This window comes from Coregonus clupeaformis, chromosome 33 (assembly GCF_020615455.1).
Source record: "Coregonus clupeaformis isolate EN_2021a chromosome 33, ASM2061545v1, whole genome shotgun sequence".
NCBI lineage: Eukaryota > Metazoa > Chordata > Actinopteri > Salmoniformes > Salmonidae > Coregonus > Coregonus clupeaformis.
The window spans coordinates 36,143,007-36,149,490 of NC_059224.1; positions in this window are offsets into that span (position 1 = coordinate 36,143,007).

Here is a 6,484-nt window from a genome sequence, read left to right on the forward strand (position 1 = left end):
ATCAGTGGGATAACGTCTCGCCCTAACCATCATTTTACTGCAGTGGGCTAAATCAGGGTAACACAGAGTGTTTCTTGTTAGTCTTAAACAAATCAACTTTGAAACAAAAGTATACAACAAAGAACAAAGAAGACACCTGCACCATGTCAGTTATAGAGTTGATATGTATTCAATTTTGAGTTTGCATCCTGATATTGCAGTTTATATACATCACAGAAGACTGAAATATAACAAAACCGTTTGACATAGAAACACCAGATTTTTAGTGTTTTTTTAAAAGATAATGTTTATTAATTATGAAATTATAAAAATTACTAAAAACATTCCACCCATGAGGCCACTAGAGGGCAATTTGGTAATTTGACTGCAGGAAATGGCTACAGGACCTAATGGGAACTTCGCCGAATGATCTTAGGACGCCCCCTGTTTGCTGGGTATGCACATTGAAGCACTATGAGAGTCAAAGTTTTCTTTGACTACTTTTCCTCTTATCTTCTTATACTGAACAGAAATATAAACACAACATACAAAGTGTTGGTTCTATGTTTCATGAACTGAAATAAAAGATCCCAGAAATGTTCCATATGCACAAAAAGCTTATTTCTCTAAAATGTTGTGCACAAATTTGTTTACATCCCTGTTAATGAGCATTTCTTATTTGCCAAGATAATTCATCCACCTGACAGGTGTGGCATATCAAGAAGCTGATTAAACAGCATGATCATTAAACAGGTGCACCTTGTGCTGGGGACAATCAAATAAAATGTGCAGTTTTGTCACACAACACAATGCCACAGATGTCTCAAGTTTTGAGGGAGCGTGCAATTGGCATGCAAACTGCAGGAATTTCCACCAGAGCTGTTGCCAATTAATTTAATGTTCATTTCTCTACCATAAGCAGCCTCCACCGTAGTTTTTGAGAATTTGGCAGTGCGTCCAACTGGCCTCACAAACACAGACCACGTGTAACCACGCTATCCCAGGACCTACACATCTGGCTTCTTCACCTGCAGGATCGTCTGAGACCATCCACCTGGACAGCTGATAAAACTGTGGGTTTGCACAACCGAAGAATTTCTGCACAAACTGTCAGAAACCGTCTCAGGGAAGCTTATCTGCATGCTCGTCGTCCTCACCAGGGTCTTGACCTGACTGCAGTTCGGCGCCGTTACCGACTTCAGTGGGCAAATGCTCACCTTCGATGGCCACTGGCACGCTGGAGAAGTGTGCTCTTCACGGATGAATCCCGGTTTCAACTGTACCGGGAAAACGGCAGACAGCGTGTATGGAGTCGTGTGGGTATCTGTGACCAACAGTTACATATCTGTATTCCCAGTCGTGTGAAATCCATAGATTAGGGCCTAACGAATGTATTTAAATTGACTGATTTCTTTATATGAGCTGTAACTCAGTAAAATATTTGAAATTGTTGCATGTTGCGTTAATATTTTTGTTCAGTGTATTATTACTGGTATCTATGAACCCTTAAACATTTGCACAATACATTCTCTATTGATAATAGAGCTCTTCAGTCCTGAGGTTACTCTTTTAAGGACTTATGCAACTTCACATTGTGTTCCTCTGCCTAATTAATTAATTAATCTTCTCACGCTAGCCAATAGCATGAGCACTTCTGTGGTAATCCTGATCAAAGTGGTTAATAGATTTCTCTATGGTAGTGAAAGGTTGACCTTCAGTATTCTAATTTTTGTTTAGTGACAAGGCCTCAGTTTATGCATCTGTCCATTATGTGTACGATATTCAGTTGGATAAATAGCGTTCAGGGTCTAGTGTCTTAGATAGTATTTTTTAAAGTTCAGTTAAGCATTTTTGTGTGACTGATTTGATAAAATAGCAGGACTGTGTTTTAAAATATGCTCAAAATGGCCAATTTCAGTAGATTAACCCCTGACCAGCTACTGGTGAAAACATATCTGCTTATGACCGGTGATGCATGTTGTTTTCTGCAGTCTCTGATTACAAACAATGCCATTAACAGATAAATATAATAAGTTGGTAGCTCAGATCATTCATGTTAGTAGGCATCTTCTGAGCAGGTAATAAAGACTTGCAGGCCACCTGTCACGGATTCAGCCGAGGCTGCTCCTCCTCCCTGCTCGGGCAGGCTTCGGCGTTCGTCGTCCCCGGAGTACTAGCTGCCACCGATCTATGTCTCGGTGTTTGACTTGTTGTGTCTGATTGTGTACACCTGTTCCCCATTATGTTGTATTGTATTCCCTATTTAACCCTCTGTCGTGCATTGTGTGTTGTGTGTTATTGTTTGTGTCATTCGACAGTGTACAGGTCGTTCGTTTTCTCCATTGTTTTGGAGACTGTGTATTTTACTGGCGTCTTTTATTAAAAGTACGGTTTCCAGTAGCTCCGTGTCCTGCGTATGACTTCACCGACCGCATTTCACTGTCACCGTATTCTGACACCACCATTCTCTCATCTGACCACAATCATCAATACAACACACATATTAGTATAGGCGAACAGTAGGCTAAACCCCATGTAACAAAGACACATAATTCACTACAGTACTTGGGCACTGGTGACAACATTTCACAAAATACCCTTATCCCCCTAGAGTCGATGCCAGCGCCCTAATTATTATAATAAAAACATCCCCATTAAAAGCTGTGCGTTTAAGCTAAAGGTATCTGTTTTTTGCATTGGATGCGCCTCAATCCACCGCATCCGGCGATGTCACAAGTCTGCATCTGAGGTGAAAGGTGACAGAGGTAAATTGGTGTTTGTCAGACTATGAGACATCCCGGAAATCGTTCTTCTCATAAAATCGTCTGTAGCACCTTCAAACAAACTATTATGACCCCTCTATGGAAAGATGAGACTCTCACAAACATGATGTTGTTCTCCGTTTTGCTCTATGACCTCCACAAGTGTCTTGGGAGGACTTGTCTGAAGTCAGTACAGCCTATCTGCCAACTTCTGTCTGTAGCATCCAAACAGTTTGGGCTACACACTAATATGATCCTTCTGTCGAAAGGTGAGACGCTCATGAACACGTTCATGTAGGTTTATTTTGCTCTAGGATGCCCACAGGCCTCCCAAGACTCGTCTGAAGGTCCCCCGGCACAAGTTGAAAATATTTATGGAAGTATACAGTGCATTCGGAAAGTATTCAGACCCCTTGACCTTTTCCACATTTTGGCTAAGTTACAACCTAATTCTAAAATTGATTAAATAAATTAAAATCCTCATCAATCTACACACAATACCCCATCATGACAAAGTGAAAACAGTTTTAAAAAAAGGTTTTGCAAATTTATAAAAAAAATATTATTTACATAAGTATTCACACACTTTGCTATGAGACTTGAAATTGAGCTCAGGTGCATCCTGTTTCCATTGGTCATCCTTGAGATGTTTCTACAACTTTATTGGAGTCCACCTGTGGTAAATTCAATTGATTGGACATGATTTGGAAAGGCACACACCTGTCTATATAAGGTCCCACAGTCGACAGCGCATGTCAGAGCAAAAACCAAGCCATGAGGTCGAAGGAATTGTCCGTAGAGCTCCGAGTCAGGATTGTGTCGAGGCACAGATCTGGGGAAGGGTACGAAAAAATTTCTGCAGCATTGGTGGTCCCCAAGAACACAGTGGCCTCCATCATTCTTAAATGGAAGAAGTTTGGAACCACCAAGACTCTTCCCAGAGCTGGCCGCCTGGCCAAACTGAGCAATCGGGGGAGAAGGGCCTTGGACAGAGAGGTGACCAAGAACCCGATGGACACTCAGACAGAAGCTCTAGAGTTCATCTGTTGAGATGGGAGAACCTTCCAGAAGGACAACCATCTCTGCAGCACTCCACCATTCAGGCCTTTATGGTAGAGTGGCCAGACGGAAGCCACTCTTCAGTAAAAGGCACATGACAGCCCACTTGGAGTTTGCCAAAAGGCCCCTAAAGGACTCTCAGACCATGAGAAACAAGATTCTCTGGTCTGATGAAACCAAGATTGAACTCTTTGGCCTGAATGCCAAGCGTCACATCTGGAGGAAACCTGGCACCATCCCTATAGTGAAGCATGGTGGTGGCAGCATCATGCTGTGGGGATGTTTGTCAGCGGCAGGGACTGGGAGACTAGTCAGGATCGTGGGACATATGAACTGAGCGAAGTACAGAGAGATCCTTGATGAAAACCTGCTCCAGAGCGCTCAGGACCTCAGACTGGGGCAAAGGTTCACCTTCCAACAGGACAACGACCCTAAGCACACAGCCAAGACAACGCAGGAGTGGCTTCAGGACAAGTCTCTGAATGTCCTTGAGTGGCCCAGACAGATCCGGGACTTGAACCCGATCTAACTTCTCTAGAGAGACCTGAAAATAGCTGTGCAGCGACGCTCCCCATCCAACCTGACAGCTTGAGAGGATCTGCAGAGAAGAATGGGAGAAACTCCCCAAATACAGGTGTGCCAAGCTTGTAGCGTCATTCCCAAGAAGACTCAAGGCTGTAATCGCTGCCAAAGGTGCTTCAACAAAGTACTGAGTAAAGGATCTGAATACTTATGTAAATGTAATATTTCCTTTTTTTGTTTGTGTTTTTGCTTTTGTCATTATGGTCTATTGTGTGTAGTTTGATGACGAAAAAAAACGATTTAATAAATTTTAGAATAAGGCTGTAACGTAATGAAATGTGTAAAAGGTCAAGGGGTCTGAATACTTTCTCAATGCACTGTATATGGAGACTGTTTAGTGCCAAAAATAAGGGGTTAAATAAATGTCAAAATAAATAACAAATGCTCCCTGATCTTTCTGATACAGTGGCTTGGCATATACCCCCCTTGGCATTTTTCCTATTTTGTTGCCTTACAACCTGGAATTAAAATGGATTTTTTTTTGGGGGGGGGTGTATAATTTGATTTACACAACATACCTAACACTTTGAAGATGCAAAATATTTTTTCTTGTGAAACAAACAAGAAATAAGACAAATAAACTGAAAACTTGATCGTGCATAACTATTCAGGCCTTCACGGTCGAATTGCTGCAAAGAAACCACTACTAAAGGACACCAATAATAAGAAGAGACTTGCTTGTGCTAAGAAACACGAGCAATGGACATTAGACCGGTGGAAATATGTCCTTTCGTCTGATGAGTCCAAATTTGAGATTTTTGGTTCCAACCGCTGTGTCTTTGTGAGACGCAGAGTAGGTGAACGGATGATCTCCGCATGTGTGGTTCCCACTGTGAAGCATGGAGGAGGAGGTAGGATGGTGTGGGGGTCCTTTGCTGGTGACACTGTCAGTGATTTAGTTAGAATCTAAGGCAGACTTAACCAGCATGGCTACCACATCATTCTGCAGCGATACGCCATCCCAACTGGTTTACGCTTAGTGGGACTATCATTTGTTTTTCAACAGGACAATGACCCAACACACCTCCAGGCTGTGTAAGGGCTATTTGACCAAGAAGGAGAGTGATGGAGTGCTGCATTAGATGACCTGGCCTCCACAATCATCCGACCTCAACACAATTGAGATGGTTTGGGGTGAGTTGGACTGCAGTGTGAAGGAAAAGCAGCCAACAAGTGCTCAGCATATGTGGGAACTCCTTCAAGACTGTTTGAAAAGCATTCCAGGTGAAGCTGGTTGAGAGAATGCCAAGAGTGTGCAAAGCTGTCATCAAGGCAAAGGGTGGCTACTTTGAAGAATCTCAAATATAAAATATATTTTGATTTGTTTAACACTTCTTTGGTTACTACATGATTCCATATGTGTTATTTCATAGTGTTGATGTCTTCACTATTATTCTACAATGTAGAAAATAATAAAAATAAAGAAAAACCCTTGATTGAGTAGGTGTGTCCAACTTTTTGACTGCTACTGTATATACAAACGTATGTGGACACCCCTTCAAATTAGTGGATTCGCCGAATTTTGAAGCGTGTAGCGCGTAAAAATCGTCTGTTCTCTGTTGAAACATTCACTACCGAGTTCCAAACTGCCTCTGGAAGCAACGTCAGCACAAGAACTGTTGGAAACAAGTTCTCTGGAGTGATGAATTATGCTGCATGCCCCAATGCATTTTTGACTGGTACTGTATATACAAACGTATGTGGACACCCCTTCAAATTAGTGGATTCGCCGAATTTTGAAGCGTGTATCGCGTAAAAATCGTCTGTTCTCTGTTGAAACATTCACTACCGAGTTCCAAACTACCTCTGGAAGCAACGTCAGCACAAGAACTGTTGGAAACAAGTTCTCTGGAGTGATGAATTATGCTGCATGCCCCAATGCATAGTGCCAACTGTAAAGGTCCATACAGAAATGGTTTGTCGAGATCGGTGTGGAAGAACTTGACTTGCTTGCACAGAGCCCTGACCTTAACCCCATCAAACACCTTTAATTGTAATGCCGACTGCGAGCCAGGCCTATCGCCCAACATCAGTGCCCGACCTCACTAATGCTCTCGTGGCTGAATGAAAGCCGCAGCAACATTCCAACATCTAGTGGAAAG